This window comes from Sceloporus occidentalis, unplaced genomic scaffold (assembly GCF_023333645.1).
Source record: "Sceloporus occidentalis isolate IW3139 unplaced genomic scaffold, rSceOcc1.0.p SCAF_4, whole genome shotgun sequence".
NCBI classification, from domain to species: domain Eukaryota; kingdom Metazoa; phylum Chordata; class Lepidosauria; order Squamata; family Phrynosomatidae; genus Sceloporus; species Sceloporus occidentalis.
This window is the reverse complement of record NW_028316984.1, coordinates 58967064-58988433: the sequence shown is the minus strand read 5'-3', so window position 1 is coordinate 58988433 and position 21370 is coordinate 58967064. Positions and strand designations below refer to the sequence as shown.

The 21370-nt window shown below is 41.2% G+C and overlaps 1 protein-coding gene across 2 annotated transcripts in view; it reads left to right on the top strand.

Annotated features, from left to right (window-relative positions):
- The first annotated feature begins 1085 nt into the window (after positions 1–1085).
- The window catches only part of LOC149313896 (speckle-type POZ protein-like), a 43925-nt gene continuing 23640 nt past the window's right edge, over positions 1086–21370 (top strand). For both annotated transcript variants that reach the window (XM_089520101.1, XM_089520100.1), the window contains exon 1: positions 1086–1401. The gene's annotated coding sequence lies outside the window, so the exon portion shown is untranslated. The remainder of the gene's footprint in view (positions 1402–21370) is intronic.

Genomic DNA, 21370 nt, shown 5'->3' with positions numbered 1-21370 from the left:
TGTCTGTTGTTGTTGTTGTTGCTATTATTATTATACTTATATATCTCCTGCCCTTCTCCCAGGCTAGGACTCAGGGCGGCTTACAACATTAAAAAAAAAAAACAAAACATACCATACAGTTAAAAACATATAAAAACAGTATATTAAAACAGAATTAAGTTAATATGATAATTAAAACAAATTCAAAATGCTATGGGCTCCCTACCATCCACCCGCATCTAAGGAAGCAGGCTCACGTTTAGGAAAGCTAAGCCCCCATATATCATAGATAATAATAATAATAATTTTATTTCTACCCTGCTTTTTGTCAAGACAATCAAAGTGGTGTACAAAGATTAAAATGCCGCAATATATACATAATCTCTCCCCCCCCCCCCTTAAAAAAGGATTACATAGTATAAGGGTAAAATTCAACAATTAAAAACCCAAATCATTTTCTTTCTTTCTTTCAGTTAGGCCCCGAACAGACAGGCCAAAATAAAGCTGCTTTGGGTCACTTTGGAGGAATGCTGTTTAAATGACATGTGTCCTAAGAAGCCAAAAGCCGCGCCAAAGCCATGCTCCTGTCCTAAGGACTGGGGCGCAGCTTTGGTGCAGCTTCTGGCCTCTTAAGATGTGTGTGTCATTTAAACAGCATTCCTCCAAAGTGACCTGAAGCAGCTTTATTTTGGCCTGTCTGTTTGGGCCCATAGTCTCAGTGGTGTCACAAAACCACAATGGATTATGTATGGTGGTTATATATATATATATATATATAGAGAGAGAGAGAGAGAGAGAGAGAGAGAGTTCTTGTAGCACCACTTTGAGACTGACTGAAAGAAATGGGCAGCATGAGACTTCAGCCTACTTCCTCAGATAGGCATGTGGCGGAGGAGTGGCATTATGGCTACGTTCCTGATGTATGTAACACAAAAACACTGTGGAGGGGGCGGAGGAGAGGTAGCTGCGTTGCCTGCAGCCACTGCCTCCCCCTCCTCCTCCCCCCCCTCCTCCTCCCTCTCTGTTGGCACTCCTCTGCTCAGGCGACTCAACAACGCCTCTTCCCCCTCCCTCCCTCGCCTACGTCATCACTGAGGGCCGGGGAAGAGCGCCCGGAAGTGAGGAAGCAGCAGCAGCAGCAACAAGAAGAAGCTTTGGCTGTCGCCTCTGCTGCGGGGGGGATATTCTTTCTGCCCCCCCCGCCCCCGCTGTTTCTTTCTCTTGGCTGACTACGGGAGCCGGGAGGGGCCCCTCGGAGGCAAAGTCGTTGGAATCCTTGGCGGAGCGGAGGGGAGGGGGAGGGGGAGGAGGAGGAGGAAGAGGAAGAGGAAGGGATGCGGCCCCACTGCCCTCCTCCTCCTTTTCGTCGCAGCAACGGCGCCCCTTCCCCTTGACCCCGTCGCTATGCGATGCCCGGCTCTGGTACGTGACGCGCCCAGTTTGGGATGGAGGCTGCCGCTGCTGCTGCTGCTGGCAGGGAGCATCATGATCATCCTCAGCAGCAGCAGCAGCAGCAGCAGCAGCAGCATCATGATCATCATCATCCTCAGCAGCAGCAGCAGCATAGGAGCAGTGCATGGCAGCCCCTAAGGATAACACAGCATAGTGATAGCTAGCACAGGGATAGTAATGATAATAATAATAATAATAATAATAATAATTGCAAACAGTGATATCATTAATAATTATAATAGTAGAATTATGGTTAAAGAAGATTATTATTATTAATGTTCAAAACAAGCTTCATTTATTACTATTATTATTATACATTAATATATTTATATTAAATAATCCAGTGATAAAAGTATAAGAATGACAGATAGCAATGATAATAGTAATAATAAGAAGAATAATAATAGCAAATGATAATAATAACAATTGTAAATAATGATAAAAGTAGTAGTACTAAAGAAGAGGGATAGTAAATAATAATAGTGAATAATTATATACAGTGATTGTAAGGAATAATGGATGCAGAAATAATGGGAAATAATAATAATAATAGTAAAGAAGGGATAGTAAAGAAGAATAGTAAATAATTACATGCAATGATAAGTAAGGAATAACAGATGGCAATAACAATAGTAAAATAATAATAGCAAATGATAATAACAATTGTAAATAATAATAATAGTAAAGAAGAGGAATAGTAAAGAATAATAGTAAATAATGATATGCAGTGTTGTAAAGAATAATAGATACAATAATAATGCTAAATAATAATAATAGTAAAGAAAGAAGGAATAGTAAAGGATAATAATAGTAAATAATTACATGCAATGATAAGTAAGGAATAATAGATAGCAATTATAGTAAAAAATAATATAGCGCGCCCGCGTCATACGCGGGCACGCCTTACGCGGCTTGAGCATACGCGAGGCGGAAGGGGTGGAGCGTCCCATTCAATTGAATGGGCGCGCGCATCCATTGCGCCCCGCGCGCTGTCATGCCGCCATGCACGAGCCCCATTGTTTATAATGGGGCTTGAGCATAGGCGGAATTCGCCTTACGCAGCGGGATCCAGAACGGATCCCCGCGTAAGGTGAGGGCCCACTGTACTAGCAAATGATAGATTGTAAGCCTGAGGGCAGGGACCCCTCTATTATCCCCTCTGTTGGAAGCTGCCCGGATTCCCAGTGATTGGGCGGCATATAAATACAGTGGAGCCTTGTTATACGCTGGGGTTTGGTTCCAAGATCCCCCGTGTATAACAAAATCCATGTATGCTCAAGTCCCATTACATATAATGACATAGCAAAATGGTGTCCCTTATAAAAAATGGAAAATCAAGGTAAATTTATACTTTTTTGGAACATTTTCAAACCGTGTATGCTTGAATCCGTGTATAAAAAATCCGAGTATAAGAAGGGCCGACTGTAAATCCTATTATTATTATTAATAATAATAATTGTAAATAATAATAATAGTAGTAGCAATAGTAAAGAAGAGGAATAGCAAAGAATAATAGTAAATAATTATATGCAGTGATTCTAAAGAATAATAGATACAACTCTCTGTTCCACTTTAACCAAAAGCCTCCCTAAAAGAGCTGGAGGTCCCTAGAGAGAAGGCTCCCCTGGGCATCTGTAGCTCCTCCAGAGCAAATCTGTGGCAGATGTTGACCAGAGAGTTGCCCTGGAGGACCTACAGAGTCCTAGAGAGGGTCCTCTCAGGTAAAAACATGGCGTCTTTGTTATCTGCTGTTTCCCCACATTCAGGGGGGCCTTGTGTCCCTAGACCCAGCGAATGCGGAGGGACAAGTGTAGTAGTAAAGGATAATAATAATAAATAATTATTATTCTATAATAGTAAAGAATAATAGATAGTAATAATAATAGTAAAGAGTAATATTAAAGAACAATAATAGTAAATGATAATAGATGATGATCATTGTAAATAACAATATTGAAGAATAATGTTAGTAAACAATAAAAGATAATTATAATATTAAAAAATAATAATAGGTAGCAATGATAGTAAATAATAATAGATAATAATAGTAAATGATAATAGTGAAGAATAACAATAGTAAATAATAGTAAAGAGTAATAGTACTAAATAATACCATAACAACAACAATAATAATAGTAGTAGTAAAAGAATAATAATAGGAAATAATAGATAACAAAAGTAGTAAATAATAAAAGATAATATTAATGGATAACAGTATATGGCAGTGATAATAATAAATAAAGAGGATGATGATGATAATCATTTTTAATAAGAGGAGGATTTTAATAAAGGGGAAGATTATTATGATAATTTTACATGAACAGTGAGGAGGATAATAATAGCTTGTTTTTAATAAAGAGGATGATGATGATATTCATGTTTTTAATAAAGATTGAGAGGATAATATATATAATTAATTAATTAATTATATTTATTAATTATTAATAAATAAACAGGATGATGATGATGATGATGGTTATATTGATAATATATATTTTAATAAATAAAATAATGCTATATCATCATCATCATCATCCTCTCTGTCTTCATCTCTTTCTTGTTTGTTTGGTGGTGGATGGAAAAGGACACACTCTGCTACTTTTCTTGCCTTTCATTCACTGGCTTCCCTTTCTTGTTCTCTCCCAAAAACCCACAGACTGGCAGTTAAGCCATGGTTTCCCCCCTCAAAGAAAGAGCAGGGCTGGCATTGATTTTCAGGAGCTGAATAAGAGCCCCTTATTTTCAAGCAAGTAGGCCCTTCCTTGGCAGGAGAGATAAGCCAAAAGGCCAGGGCAGCCTGGGATGTTTTTAGACTTACTCTTTTCCTTGGCTACCTGTTCTGAGGAAATGGCTGATGCCTTTGCATCTCTTATCTTTTTACTGTTTCTTCTTTCTTCCTCTTTTTTCTATATTTGTTCATTACAGTGAAATGGTGCCTTTTGTATCGCTTCCCTTTTTGTATTCTCGTCTTCCTCTCTTTTTAAAAATGGTCTATTAGAATGAAATTATATGGAGATGGATATTTTGTTTCTAATTTCTTTTTTAAAAAAACAAAACAAGCAATAATGCAGGATACTGGAAATCACTCTGGAATGTAACTCACTGGATGAGGGGTTTCTAAGGACGATACAGTTGGCCCTCCACATTTGCGGATTTGATTATTTGCCATTTTGAGTAATATGTCCTCTCTAGGAATCTCTACGTCTTCCAGTGCAACTCTGCCAGAAATTGACCATAGAGTTGTGCTGGAGGACCTAGAAGTTCCTAGAGAAAACACTTCCCTAGGCTTTTGTAGGTCCTCCAGCTTGATTCTATGATCAACTTCTGGCAGATATTGACCGCAGAGTTGCATTGGAGGACCTGGAGATTCCTAGAGAGGTAAAAAGAATAGTGGTTTTTTATTTGCGGTTTTCCCATACTCATGGAGGTCCTTCACCCCTAACCCCAGCAAACCCCAGTGTATTGTACTACACTGTTACAGTGCTTTTATTCCACGTTTACTGTTGTGGTGCCACCTGTTGAATTCTGGAGTTTGTAGTTTAATGAGGTCTAAGAGCTCTAGCTGAAAATGCTAAATGCCCCCCTCTAAACTACAAATCCCGGGATTCCACAGGAGGCAGTCATAGCAATAGTAATGCTTTAACAGTGTAGTGTGATGCTGTCTTAAGTTTCTATGCTTGCTCTCCCTCGCTCTGAACAAGAGTTTCCATTAGAAACAGTAGTAGTTGCCAGGATGTTCCAATGGTATTAACAGCTGTTGCTGTTGTTATGTGTCTCTAAGATATCTTTGACATATGGCAACCCTAAGGCAGACCTTTCATAGGGTTTTCTTGGCAGGTTTCTTCAGAGCGGGTTTGCCATTGCCATCCTCTGAGGCTGAGAGAGTGCGACTTGCTCAAGGACAACCAGTATGTTTGTATGCTTGAGTGGGAAACTAAACCCTGATCTTCAGAGTCATAGTCCGACGCTCAAACCACTGCATACTTCTTTGAAAATTATCACAGATAGTAATGAGACTTAAGAATGACTGTTGAAATGACTTTCATTGAAATCAGTGCAAATTACAAATAAAATATAAAATGGGTCCTGGAAGAAAATGGAGTGAGCCACAGAAATTTTAATGTTAGCTTGGTTTTTTTAAATACTTTGAAAAACTCTTCTTGTAAGGTTAGAAATGCTTTGTTTTGTTTCCCTGTTTTTCTGTTCAGAATATTGTTGTTGGTATTAAAGATTATATAGTTATTAACTATATTGACAAGTACAAAATATGAGGACTAGCAGTGACAAACCTTGAGCCTGGAATGATGATCCTAAGGCCCAAGTGGGTCTTTCCTGGAAGTGAAATCAGAGGCTTGGGAACAGTCCAAAGGCTTGTGGGAGTAGAAGGATGGCTGCTGGGGCTGGAATGACAGGCCACAATTTGTCTGGTCTGTAGGTTTAGTTGTTTACATTGAGCTTATGAAAGAAATTAGTCTTAAATTTCATTTTTCATGACCTGGTAAATCCAATGCCAATGCACATGAGCCAACATTGTTCAGCATTGTATTAAAAGTGTATAGTTAGTGATTATGTTAAGTTAAGCACAGAGAAGTACAGTTCTTATTTCTACCAGTCATGATCAGTGCCTATGATTTCAGCATCTTCCAGAACTGAATATTTATGCCCAGTTCACATATAACAACAGTTTTAGTTCTGTGACAACAGGTTTTGCAAATGAATTACATTGGACGTTAATGGTGCTTCTGGCAGGAGAGTCCCTGCCTTCCTGCCATGGCAACAAAACACTCTTCATTCTTTGATTGAGAAGTTGCCTTTGTGTGAACCTTGTGCACATATTGTCCATCTGTTGCTTCCTTTATTTCTGACTGACAAAATATACTACTCTTACATCTATATTTCTGCTGTCAAGCGAACATGTTCAAGGTGTATTTCGGAGAACAGGGAACCAACTTTGTTTCCTTTCCCTGAAACTGCAATTCATGTACAACAAGCATTCACATTTATCCTCCCTTCAGTAATTCTTTAATGACTATTGTAAAATAGGGGCACTTAAGAAGCTTGAGATTAGTATTTTCCTAATACTTGACATTATCATTCTGTCCCATGTCGTCTCCATTGTTTGGCTGTGAATTGCTTGCCAGATTCTCAGTCTGATGGCTTGTGATGCAACTGAAGGTCAGTAAACTAAAAATATTTTGTTCTCTAGACTGAGGTTGTGTCTCTATGTTCTACATTAATATTATTGTGTAAATCTAATACTACAAAAAGCCCAAAGAATCCTGTCATCTTTTGGAGGAATCCTTAAGCAACTTTCTCATCCTCTTTGACTCCAGCTTATCAGGGCAGGAGGTGCAGAAGGGGGGCGTCCTTTTTTTTCATCTGACAACAACATTATGTCTGAATTATGCCTGGGATTATTTTACAGTATGACCCCGGGATACATTCTTGGACTTACCATGGAAATGTGAAACCACAGATAATAGCAAACCCTAATGAAATGACTTAATTTTGGCAGAAGGTAACCATTGAGTCATGCTGGAGGGTCTAGAGATTTCTAAAGAGTACATCTCTCTAGATGTTTTTGGGTCCTCCAGCTTGACTCTCTGTTCAACTTCTTCTGGAAGAATACCGTAGAATCATGCTTGAGGATGTAGAAAATGCCTAGAGAGAACAATTTAGGGAGTTCTGGTGGCTCAGTGGTTAAATGTTTGTCCTACAACCACAACATTGTAAATTCAATTCATGGTCCACTCAGCCTTCCGCCCTTTTGTAGATCGGTAAAATGATTACACAGCTTGTTGGAGGCAATTGGCATACACATTGTAAACCCCTTAAGAAGTGCTAATTCACAGATAAGCAGTGTAGAAATGTAATTGCTATTGCTATTTTGGGTGGCATGGGTAAGTGAAACCATGGGTACCAGTCCTTCAGATATAAGATGTCATACTGTACTGTCACTGATTGGTTTTGTGTCTTGGTGGCATCACCCGAGGTTGCATGTAGGTGCAGAAGGAGAAGAGTAGCAAAAGAGATGTGTTCTTCATTAGTGATCATGCTGGATTTTGGCCAATACAGTATATGTTGTCGTGTTCATGGCATCCTTTAAGGCAACCCTATCATAGAGTGTTTTGGCACAATGTATGTGGAGGTTTGCCATTGGTGGAGTAAGGATTCAGCCCTGGTCTCTTTGCATCCACCACTCAAACCAAGCTGGCTCTCCTAATACATGTCATGTTGTTATTGCTGTCATGTGCTTTCAAGTTGTTTCTAATTTATGGCAACCCTAAGGCAAGTTAATGGGGTTTTCATGAGGTTTTCTGGGGCCTAGAGTATGTGACTTGTCCAAGGTCATCCAGTGGGTTTCTGTGACCAATCAGGGAATCAGACCCTGGTCTCCAGAGTTATAGTCCAACACTGAAACCACTAACTCATGCTGGCTGTCATACTTTCCTACATACTTTCAAACTCTTACACTTTCCTATGTGTTGCTGTTGAAAAATCTGGAATTAGAAACAGGAGTCCTTTATGTCATTTTAAGTGCCATTTAAACTGTTAATCATTTATGTTTCAGCAGTGGACTGTGAGCAGAAATACCCTAACATTGTAAACCTTTTGATCTGAGATCACATTCAGCTCTGGTTCTTGCTGGCTCTCCTTGGGACAATTAGAGCACAGCAATGGGAGGAGTTGTAGTACAGCTCATCTGGAGTTTACATACAGTAGGCACTTGGTATCCACTGGAGTTTCGTTCCAGGACCTCCCTGGATACCAAAATCTGTGGATACTCAAGTCCCATTAAATACAGTGGTGTAGTATTCCCTATATAAAATGGCAAACTCAAGGTTTGCTTTTTGGAATTCATTTTTTTTTTTTTAAAAATATTTTCAAGCCATGGATGGTTGAATCCATGGATAAAGAATTGGTGGATACAGAGGGCTAATTTTATTAGGGAATGTTGATAGTAGTGCAAATCTGAAGTGGTCAAAATTCATGTGGGAGATTCCTGAGCCACAAGATGTATATAAATAACATTCTAGAATACTTTTCTTTTCCAAGCTAGTAATTGTGCTTGCTGTGTACGTCTGTGAGAAACAGGAAGAGAAATAGCTGTTGGATAAGGATTGGTTATATATTGAATTTCAGATTAGGTGTGATGTCCTTAGACCACAGATTGCTAAGAAGTTTGATTTTCAAATAATTACTAGCAGGCACCCCTAGTCCTAAATGAATTTCCCAGGAAAGTATATTACAGTGGAGTCTCCTTATCTGCAGACTTGCCATCTGCTGATTTCAGCATCAGCGGATGGCAAGCCTCCAGTTGTCCCTAGTGGTGGCATGTGCACACAACTGCACCACCATTAAGGACAGCAGACTTCACCTGAGGCTATCCCTAACAGTGGTGCAGCTGTGTGCATGTGCTGCCATTGGGGACAGCGGGACTTGAGGTCCTGCCGATTTTGGTATCCGTGGCGGCAGAGGGGTCCAGAATGGACCTCCAAATAGTCCAAGATCCCACAATACATGTACAGTACAGGTTGAAACTCCCATATTCAAAATACTTGTGTTTGGATTTTGGATTTTTTCCAGATTTTGGAATATGTGCATATACATAATGTGATCTTGGAGATGGGACCCAAATCTAAACATGAAATTAATTTATGTTTCATATACACTTTATTAACATAGCCTGAAGATAATTTTATACAAAGGTTGTGTACACTGAACCATACAGAACAAAGATGTCACTATCTCAGCCACCAATGTGGAAAATTTTGGATTCTGGAGTATTTTGGATTTTGGAATTCTGGATGAGAAATAGTCAACCTGTACCTCATTGTGACCTATTTGGAACAGTATACTAGCCTGTTTGGCCCAAATTACTAGGCTATGACCCTACTGTCCTACACAGGAAATGAATTGCTAATGTAGTGCTATTGCTGCTTATACTACTGGAATCATACTGTAGTCAGTGAATCATTCTGTTTACTCCAAATTATATGTCTCCTCCTCTTTGGCAGGAAGGCCTGGATTTCTAGTTGTCATTAATTAACTTATAATTAATACTATTAATACATGCCAAGTATGTTGAATTACATTGCCTTGTGCTACAATTTGAGGAGAAAGTGCATATCCTCCCAACATAAAGGGGAAGTGCTTGGTGTTCAGGGTGAAAAAAGTATTCCTCTCAAATTTTAAGAATGGTTAGTGCATCTGGAGCGGCTCTCTGATCATGAAGAAATTGCTAGTTGCCACCTCTTATAGGCTACTTATCTTGGATGCTTTATTAATGGTTATACTCAGGCTATGGGGCAAAACAGATGGCCCCGATGGGGCAGATCGGAACCACCCCTTTTAAGGCTAGATTGGGGCCGCAGCAAACAGATGCATAGCCCCAATCCAGCCAGCGTCTGCCCCAAATAGGAGTGGAAAAAATCCACTCCTATTTGGGATGGAAAAAAGCTGCCCCCCTGGAACCTGCTTTTCACTGGCTCCGGGGCATGTGACGTGTGAACGCCACACACCCAAGCCAGCTGAAGCTGCCAGTCTGATTTGGCCCTATTTTGAGATCTCCTAAAGATCTAAAATGTAATTCTACAGCACTAAAATTCAATTCTACAGTCAGTTAGCAGAGCATACAAATAACACTTCTGAAACTGAAAACTAAATGAGTTTGTAAGAAAGATCAATATAGTGCGCCCGTGTTATACTTGGGCATGCTATCCACGGCTTTGAGCATATGCGCAAAGCCGCGTAGGAGCGCGTGGGCTGCAAGTGGCGGCATGTCCCATTTGGATGAATGGGGTACGCACCTGTGACGCACTCGTGCCACCGCATGCACAAACCCCATTCACTTGCATGCGGGTATTTGGTTTACGCAGGGGTCCAGAACGGATCCCCTCCGTAAGCCAAGGGCGCACTGTACTAACAATTATCTGTAGCCTAAGCATTTACAATATGTATAGAAATGTGGAAGAACTGAGCGTGACAGTACTTATCCAGAAGGTATTATATAAAAAAATGCTCCTGGTAGAAGCTGGCTTCACAGATTGCAGAACAGGATTGTTCCCAAAATATCAGATTCAATTGGAAGCTCATATCCTCACTAGCCAAAATGTAAGATACGGTCCTTTTTGACTTCAGAAAGGTCATCAGGCAATTATAGGCCTTGGGTGTAGTTAATACACCTGTTGTCCATACTTTTCAAAAACGGGCTTTGGGCCGGATTGAAATAAACTTTGGGAAAGGGGGCTTATTAAATGAGTTTTTTCTGAGATGTCTAAAATGCCTTTTCTCAGGGTCTGGGCATAAAGTGAGCTGCTGAAGGAAGTGAGCTGCCTGGCTGTTGGAATTCCTCTGTGGTCAGCATGGCATTAACAGTATTATGTATAAGACTGGGTTTCTTGTCTTGGCTAGATCTTTTTGCCAGTATCTAAAAAGTGACCTATTAAAGTGGGGAAGGCATACCAGGTTCAGAGGATTACCCTATCATCTTTCAATTAAAATAAACTAAATTAGTTTGCAGTTTGCATGTATAAACTTGCAGTTAATCCGTTTGAACTCTGCTTCTTATGATTAGCTGCTTTTTCATATTTCTTGACTTTGCACATAAAAGACTGCAGGTAAAGCTTAATAACCAGTATTTAGAATACAATGTCAAATGGGTGGGATTTGACAAAAAGTTATTGTTTTGACTATATTCTGTATTTGGGGAGGTTGGGATGGTAGCATGATTACCTTTGTTGTTGTTCCTTGTATTGAATTATATTCTAATCTTACTCTTGAGGTGTCTGCTCATCTCCCTTAGTTAAATGTAGATAATTCAGCTTCAAAGCTCACTAGACTAAGGTTTATTGGATGTAGGAGTCATATGCCAGAATGAGTTTGGAGTCATCATAATACTTGTTTAATTGAGAAATATTCTCAGTACTGCAGTACTTCCTGATGAAGCTTGAAGATTTCATATTATAGAAATATTGGGTTTTCACAATAAATGGGCAAGTATATAAACAAAATATATGTATCCACATCTTCTGTTATAAAAAAAAAACCCAAATTCTATGTAGTCCAGAATCAGAGTCATTGAAGCAGAATTCTAGCTCTCTTGTTTATATTACAGTCTGGCTGAATCATCTTTACTGTGATGCTGAGTTTAAGAGAACTGGCAGGTGACATGCATAATTTCCTTTCAAGAGTAACTTGGCTAATATTAAATAATCTATGTAGAAGCATATTATTCTGACATATGATGTCTAAACTGCATGTGGTCCTTTACCAGATACATTGAGCCAAAGGAATGTTTCTGTGTTTCAGAACTAATTTGTCAAATATGAGTATTTTCACTCTATAAACATTTCACTTTCACCTCCAGAAAAATTAATTGCTCTGCCCTGCCCTGTAATTATCAGATGATGCATTTACCCACTACTCATGGACCAAACATTTTTTAGTTTGCTTTCTTTTTTCATGAGATTGGGACTCGATCAGAACAGACTGAAGCAGAAATAAGCTATTTTAGAATAAAGGTGACAAAAATGTCAGATACACAAAGTTCATATTTTACTGTATCCCATGTCAGTCATTGCTACTGGTCATTAAAGAAATCTTTATGAGAGTTTTTTTTAAAGATGCTCTCTCTGGAGATAGAAAAGGACATGACATAAAGTATGAGCACGCACGCATGTGAACATACGCAGTGTAAAAAAGAAATGCAATGTCCTGTTCGTATGAATAGAATGATGCTACTGTTGTATTTAGTTGTTGGGTTAATGTGGTTCAGATTTGCACTGTTGTTTTGGAAATAGATGAAATATCAGTGTTTTGTCAATATTTTGTCAATAAGACATGATTTAAAACAACGATACACATCAACTTTTTGGTTTTTGCATGTTCTTTGGCTGATTGAAATCACAGTTTTGACCCACTGATTTAAATGAGCCCAGATTGATACAGACTTGACACAATAGTGCTAAGTATGTGTAGAGTTAAATAGAGTTCCTCAACTTTTTCTTGTGGGTACTTGTCAAATTAAAATCCAGCATAGCCTGATGAATTTGAGGTCAGGTTTTGGTGACCTCAGATGCCACTAGTTCTAAAACCTGTTTCAGATTAAAAATGCTCATCCTTTTTAAAAAGCAGAGGAGAGAGGAAGCTTCATTAACAGTCTGGATGGGGACTTTACTCAGAGAGATATTTCTGTCTTAGTTAAATTGCGTTTGTATTACTGTACAAATTCCCCCTGGACTTTTCTAAAAACTCTGTGTTTGACTGCAGCTTCACAAGCAGTTAGATAGAAAATTCAAAAAACTTGTTTGAGATCCATTTTATTAATTTTTATAAGTGAAAGTGCAGAACAGAGTGTCAGGCCACTTGAGTACCAGGATCTTTGGATGAATCTAAGTTCATTAGGAGGGCATCTTTAAAGCTCTTGTTAAAGAAGATTAAAATATGGGAAAGTGGCAGGAGGAGCAGATTAACTAGCCTGGCCACAGAGTGTTATTGAAAGTGAAGAATATAGTTATGTATACCCTGTCTACCTAGAAAGAAGGGAAGCCTAGGAAAGCAAATTACAGTTCATAAAATCATAGAATAATAGAGTTGGAAGAGACCACAAGGGCCATCCAGTCCAACCCCCTGCCATGTAGGAAATCTCAATAAAAGCATCCCTGACAGATGGCCATCCAGCCTCTGCTTAAAGACCTCCAAGGAGGGCGACTCCATTACACTCCAAGGGAGTTTGTTCCACTGTTGGACAGCCCTTACTGTCAGGAAGTTCCTCCTAATGTTGAGGTTGAATCTCTTTTCCTGGAGCTTGTTCCAGGTTCTGTTCTCTGGAGCAGCAGAAAACAAGTTAGCGCCCTCCTCAATATGACATCCCTTCAAATATTTAAACAGGGCTATCATATCACCTCTTAACATTCTCTTCTCCAGGCCAAAAATCCCCAGCTCCCTAAGTTGTTCCTCATAGGGCATGGTTTCCAGACCCTTCACCATTTTAGTTGCCCTCTTCTGTGCATGCCCCAGTTTCTCAATATCCTTTTTGAATTGTGGTGCCCAGAACTGGACACAATATTCCAGAGTGAGGCATGACCAAAGCAGAATAGAGTGGCACTATTACTTCTCTTGATCTAGACACTATACTTCTATTGATGCAGCCTAAAATCGCATTGGCCTTGTTAGCTGCCGCATCACACTGTTGACTCATGTTCAACTTGTGGTCTACTTGGACTCCTAGATCCCTTTCACATGTCGTCTCATTCAGCCAGGTGTCCCCCATCCTATATCTGTGCATTTCATTTTTCTGCCCTAAGTTTCTACAAGGCAAAAAGATATGAACTTAAATTAAGCTGAAGTCAAGAGGAGAAAGCTGAAATATATACATAGCTCTCCACAGAGCATTACAGGACTTCTGTAATTAAGAAATATATGTTTAGCTTGCTGTGTGATGATAATACATGCACTAAAGATACTTTAATGACCCAGTGTAGAAAGCATTCAGGAAATGGTCCCTTAACTAATCTTAGCATGTGTGTCTAGTTCCTTGCCCTTCCTGGCTTATTAAAAAGGCAAGAGGCGGCCTGGCTGGCTGGGTGAAGGGAGAGATTAATGCTTCCCTCCAGCAAAGCAGGAGTCCAACATTCATAAAGTAGGCCATTGTAAGATACTTGTTTAGAAAAGGTCCTCCATGGATCCCACTCTATTGGATAATTACTAGCCAATCTCTAGCATTCAGTTTTGGGGTAAGATATTTTATAGAAGAGAATTATGGCAACCCTAGTAGCAAAAATCTTCTTTTGTACACCATTCTGGGACAGGACAGAGGGAGGCTGAATGGAGAGCTGTGGGAAACAAGCCGTGTTGGTCCAGGCCGAGAGACAAGAGACCTAGAATGGTTCCTCCACTTTGCCTTACCTTGGAGCAGAGCAAATGGACCCTGTCCTTCCCTTGCTCCCTCCCCCCTTTGGACACCAAAATACTTGCCATGCCCACCTTTTCCCAGAAACTGTTCAGCTTCCCCCTGCAAGGAGCCCAAGGAAGAAAACGTCTTTGGGTAAGAAAGACACCGGCTGGTGAAGGGAGGGGGTAGGCATGTGCTCTTCTTTCCCTTTTGCCTTGGCAAGCTAGCTGAAGCCAGCTAGCCAAGGTGGAAGGAAAGAGGGCAGGCTTATCCTTTGTTCCCCATTGAGTTGGATATTATCAATGCTCTGGCGACTCCTGGGGTTTCCTGTTCCTCCCCCCAGCTTTTATTCCCTTCTTCGTCCCTTTTGCCAGGAGTAGCCTGGAGAAGGTGATGGAGGAAGGCATCTGCAGAGACATTTCTTGGCATGGGCTACCCACTCAGCCACACAGCCCTTCCTTCCTCAGGTGGAAATCCTGCTGAGCTTGCCTGCCTGCCCACCCTCTTGGCCAGGCACCCCATTCGGAAAACGTTCCTCCCTCTTTCACTCTCCCAAGCCACTCCCCAGCCTCACCTTCCTTCCTCCAAATACAAACTTATGAGGCTCTAGGTTCACTTTGGAACATGGGCTCGCTAGCAGCAATTGTTGTTTGTGTGCCTTCGCGTTGTTTTGACTCATGGTGACCCTAAGGACAACCTATCATGGAGTTTTCTTGAAACATTTTCTTCAGAAGGGGTTTGCCATTGCCTTCCCCTATGGCTGGGAGAGTGTGACTTGCCCAGGGTTACATGGCAAACAGGATTTCATTTACTTCATTCGCAAAATTACCCAAAAGCAGCCACTTCCCTTGCTTAAGATACTTTCTCTCCGCCCCCCCCCCCCCCCAGTAGAACAGTGGACTTATTACCAAGAAATAGGCATGGGGGGTGCTAGGCTTGTCACCCAAGAGAAAAATAGCCTTAAAAAGTTTTGGGACCACTGATCTAGATGCATTTCAGTGTGGCTTCAGGCCTGGTTGTGGAATGGAAATAGCTCTGGTTGCTATGCCAGTAACTGGTGCTGGTGCTCAGAGATTGCTGTTCAACTCCTTGACTCTTGGCTTGTGGTGCCCCAGGGTTTCTGTTTTGTTGACCATGCTGTTTAACATATACATAAAATTGCTGGGAAAGTTTTTTCAGAGTTTGGGCTGATGACACCTAACTATCTCTCCTTTCCACCTCAGTCCAAGGAAGCTTTTTTGGTTCTAAACCAGTGACTGTTGACAGTAATGGACTGGATAAAAGCAAACAAATTGAGCTTATTCCAGATAAGACAAAGGTGTTCCTGGTCAGCTGAAATGCAGAACAGGGAATAGGGATTAAGCCTGTTGCTTGAAGAGGTTACACTTCCCTTGAAGTCACAGGCTCACAGTTTGGGTGTACTCCTAGATTGAGTCCAGATCTCCAGTGTCCATGTCTCAGCAGTGGCTAGTAAATGCATTTGCACAATTAAAACTAGTTCATTATTATTATTATTATTATTATTATTATTAACCTTTATTTATAAAGCTCTGTAAATTTACACAGCGCTGTACATACAATCTTTTTAATTGGATGGTTCCCTGCCCTAAGGCTTACAATCTAAAAAGACACGACACAAAAGGAGAAGGGGAAGGGGATGCGGGCCAATAGTTCTTCTCTACCTCCGAGGCCTGGATCAGGGGCTTTCATTTCTAGAAACATCTGATTTGGCCACAGTGAAAATTTCTTTAATTACAGTAATCACATTGGGATTACTGTAACACTCTCTGTGTTGGGTTGTCTTTGAGAAAAGGGCTCAGACCAAAATGGAAACAACCTTCAAGAAATCAAAACACCAAGACTTGGAAAAACAGGTATGAAGGAAGTGGGTAAGATCCTCAAGGGCAAGAGCTTCAAATATGAGGATATATAATTAAACACCAAAGTCATAATCATCATGCCATACTATTTTCAATTTGTATGTTTGATTATGAAAGCTGGATTGTTTATTCTGTGCTTTAGCTTTTCTGACTTTACATCTACACATGCTCATTATCTGTTTGAATTCATCTTTGGTGATTTCCTCCCTTTTCCATTTCTTATACATGGCCCGTTTAAAATTTAGCTCTGTTGAAAGTTTTTTAGTCATCCGTCCTGATTTCTTGAAACACCTCCCATTTTTCCTCCTGATTAGAACTGTTTTAACTTGTGCCTTCAGTATTTCCCTTTTGAGAAACTCCCATCCATCCTGAACTTCCTTCTCTTTTAGTATTCCTGACCACAGAATACTAGTATTTCCCTGAGTTTATTGAATTCAGCTTTCCTAAAGTCTAAAATGTGTGTCTGACTATGCCTGTCTTCTCCTTTCCACTGTATAACAAATTCCAGGAGAACATGGTCACTCCTGCCTAAGGATCTCACCACTTGCACCCCATTAACCAGGTCATCCCTGTTGGCTAGGATCAGATCTACAGTAAAGCTGACTCCCTTTTTGCCCCTAGGAGAATTCTATGGATATCATGGATTGCCAAGTGGGTCCTTGGTATACACGGGGATGCCTTCTGGACCCCCCCCCACGCATACCAAAATCCGCGTATGCTCAAGTCCCATTGTCCCCAATGACGGCATGCATGCATGCGCGTCACCATTGGGGACAAAAGTCCCTCTCCTTCTCTCCACCCCCCTCTTCTTTCCTTCCTTCCCTGCCTCCCTCTCTCCCTCCCTGCTTACCTCCTCATCGCCTCTGCCGCAGGAAAGGCCAGGTGGTGGTGTTGGAGGCCTCCAGGCCGCTACCCGGCCCTTCCACAGCAGTGGCGAGGAGGATGAGGCTTGGCCTCCAGCACGGCCTCCTCACAGCCACAGCTTCCATGCCGCCACCACCGCGGAAGGGCTGGGTGGCGGCATGGAAACCTCTTGGCCTCCAACACCACCACCCGGCCTTTCCCGTGGTGGCGGTGGTGGTGAGGAGGCCAAGGCCTCTTGGCTGCTGCTGCTGCTTTGCCTCCTCGCTACCTGGCCCTTCCACGATGGTGAGGAAGCAGAGCAGCAGCGCCAGAGGCCTTCAATGCCTCCACCAGTGCCAACTGGCCTCCTCGCCCCTTGGCTCCCGCCGCCTCGGCCTGCTTGCTGCTGCCACTGCTGCAGGTAAGGCCAGGTGGTGTTGCTGGAGGCCAAGAGGCCTCCAGCACCGCCGCCCGGCCTTTCTGCGGTGGCGGCGACAATGGCGGTGGCGAGCAGAACGAGGCAGTGGAGGCTGAGGCCAAGCTTCAGCCTCCTCACTGCCGCCAACACCACGAAAGGGACGGGTGGAGGCCCAGAGGCCTCTTGGCTTTCAGCAGCACCACCCGGCCTTTTCGTGATGGCGGAGGCAGCAGAGAGGAGGTAGAGCAGCAGCCCAGAGCCCTTCAAGGCCTCCAGCACAGCCTCCCAGCCTCCTCGCTGCCTCAGCCTCCTCGCCACTGCCGCTGCCACGGAAAAGGCCAGGTGGTGGTGTTGGAGGCCAAGAGGCCTCCAGGCCACTACCTGGCCCTTCCACGATGGCGGTGGTGCAGAAGCTGCAGCTGCGAGGAGGCTTGGGAGGCTGTGCTGGAGGCCAAGCCTTTTCCTCTTTGCCACTGCCACCGCTGCAGAAGGGCCGGGTGGCGGCCTGGAGGCCTCTTGGCTTCCATCACCACCACCTGGCCTTTCTCGCAACAGCGGCAACGAGGAGGCTGAGGCGGAGGCAGCAGCAACAAGGAGGTAAGCAGGGAGGGAGAGAGGCAGGGAAGGAAGGGAAGGAGGGAGGAGAGGAGAGGAGAGGAGAGGAGAGGAGAGGAGAGGAGGAGAGGGACTTTTGTCTCCAATGGCGGTGTGCGTGCACCCACACTGTCATTGGGGACAATATGGATTCGCCATCCACAGATGCTCAAATCCGTGCATGGCAAATCCACATATAAGAAGTGCCCACTGTATGGCTTCAAACTCCAGTCACACTTGAACTCTCTTTCTCTCTCTCTTGATGACACAGTGATAAAACTGAGGCTGTTGTAATTTGGACATATCACGAGACAACATAACTCAGTGCAAAGATTATAACACCTGGTACAGTGAAAGGCACTAAAAAAAGTGGAAAACCACAACCAATAAAGGAAGCCATAGCCATAAGTTTGGAAGTTCTGAGCAGGGCTGTTGATGACTGGGGATCTTGGGAGGCATTTCATTCATAGGCTCACAAGTCAAAGCTGACTGGCTGGCAGATAACAAATGATATTAAAGTATATTCAGGATTCGTTTATATGGAAATATAAATAGTTAATCAAGGATTAATAGGCAAGTTATTTAAGGATAAATAGGATAATGTGTAATGAATTGTATAAGATTTAATGAAGGAATAACCTTAATTTCTATTAATTCTAATAAATTCTACATGTAATTAATTTCTATGCTCCTGCCAATAACATTTGGTTATCAAATGTTGAAGATCTGCTCACAGAGTCTGGGCATTTCTTCATAATTTTCTTCCCATGTAAATTTGGTTGTCAAAAGAAACTTTTAAAGCAAAGTGTAATTGTGATCAGTGATGTGTCCTGGGCGAAACATTAGTTCTTACCAATGACACGCATTCCATCTATCTTTACTTCCAGTTCTTCCAGTGTCTTCAGGGTCACAATTAATTACTTGGTGGATTTTCAAAAAAATTTGAAATTTCCCAACAGCCTTATAATATATGAAAAGCTCGTTCTGTTTTCATTACTGTTGACATTATTATTATCATATAATGAACCTTTATACATACGGAGTGTATATTCTTCTTAAATTTCTCCCTGAAAGTTAATAGCCAACTATTTCTGTTCTTAATGAGATCAGCAGATTTATGGTGTAATCATTAGGCCAAGACTGGGATTCCCAGTTAGTCATGAAGTTCCTCATATGACCTTGAACCAGTTACTGCTTCTGATGTTCAGTTTCACCAGCATGGTTAAGATGAAAGTATTAGAAATATGCATACCATACGAGGTGCCTTAGAAAAATCTTGAGCTATAAATACCTATAAAATGTTGGGCTAAAATTGAGTTGATTTGGGCTTCACAAGGGAGGAGATAGGGTCCCTAATACATGGCAGTTACCCACCCTTGATCTTGAATGACCACACTTGTTATTTTATTATTTTTGCCTCCTTTCTCTGAACTGATGTTGACACATAAAGTCTGATTATCTTTACGTTTACTCATCCAGATGATAATCTAGACTATTCTATCAAAAGCAGACATGCATGTGTTTACTCTAATCACAGTCTCAAAACTGCATAGCTCAACCTATATTGATTAGTTTCTTAGCTTTCCCTTTACTTTTCACTTTCTCACATAAACCCATTTCATTAATTGAAGAGATGTCATAACTAATTCAGCTTGCTCTCTTTTCTCTACTCCTTAACTAGTCCAATAATTTTATTGCATTGATTCTTAAGGCAAGGAGCAACTGATTATATTATTTCTATGCATGTTAAAGGGACAACATCTTATTACACTATCCTAGTGCAAGTATTTTAAACTGCAGAAACTGATTTTCCCCCTTTTATTTCTCAAGTTCTTCAAAGAACACTCTTGGCATTAATCATTTTCTGTAGAGTAAATTAAAGTAGATGCATTCACAGCCTATATATTACAGCTCTTTTAAGTCACAGTTAGAAGCAAAAGTTAATAAGCGGGATGGGCTAACTTCTCTTTTCAGGAGTCTATAGATTAGTTTTATCATAGTCCAAGAATTTAAAAGTATTTGATTTAGCTGAATGGAGGCACTCATGCCTTTTGTGCTTTCTTTCTTTACCCCATCATATCATGAAGCGGTGTGGCCTTCAGCTGCTTGTGGTACTTAACTTTGACTGCTCCAGGAAGTCTGGCTTTCTGATTGGGCTTGGCTTGATTAGAAGCAAATCAGTCACAGTTCAAGTAGAGAAAAAAACTGATTCAGAACAACTAGTTGAACATTTTATTTCACTAAAGGATACAGGGCACAGACATCTCATCACATTTGTCTTGACTACTAGTACTTGCTGCTTATCGAGAAGCAAGAGATTTTTTAAAAGTGATGTAATGGTATGTTCATTTGTTAGTCTGCTCTTCAGCACTAAGGTTTGTTTCCTTAGAAGAATAACTAGGATGTTATAGTCTGTATTTAGCACATCTAAAATGAACGATTGCAGAATTCAAAGATATAGCTGTGTTAGTCTGTAGAGTCAGTATGTAGAGAGATCTTGTAGCACCTTTGAGACTAACTGAAAGAAAGAAATTAACAGCATAAGCTTTACTATACTTAAGTCTGCTTCCTAAGACACATTTGATTGATTGCAGTACAACAGCCCAGGCAACTATGGCTAAGCATCCATACATTTTCCATGTGGAAACATAGCACTGGGAAATGTTCTGTTACATCTCTTTAGGAAAAGTAAGGTGGCTTCCCCCAGAGTTGCTGCAGACCCTGGGCAAGGCATGGTGTTTTGCACAGGTATTGGCCTCCAGTGCTTTTCTTCATGCTGTAGAAATGTAAATCTACTAATCTATAAATCTGCAATCCCTAATTGCTAGTAGTTGGTTGATCTGTCCCTAGGATTGAGAAACAAATGACAAAAATGTGTATGTGAATTTTATAAGCAAGGATTTTCTCCTCTAAAATGGCTTTTAATGGCAGATCTAGTTTAGGATTGTGCCACAGATCAGAGCTGAGGATTCTGTGGTTCTTCCATCAGCCCTAACCAACATAACCAATGGTGAGACATGGTAGGAGTTGCCATTGAGCAACCTCTAGATTGTCCATGTAATTCTCAACCTTGTCTTAGATTGCTAGGAGGGCTGGAACTCCTTAGAACTGGAATCTTAAATTATGATGCTGAGGATTTTAATAGCCTCCCCGCCCCCCCCCCCATTAGATATTCTTTTAGCACTAACTGTATTGTAGTTAGGAAAACAATATTTTATATTGTTATTTAACAAAATATGGGAAATACTAACTTGTTCTGGCTGTTGTCCTAATGCCACAGTAAAGATTTTTGCTCATTACTGTATATCT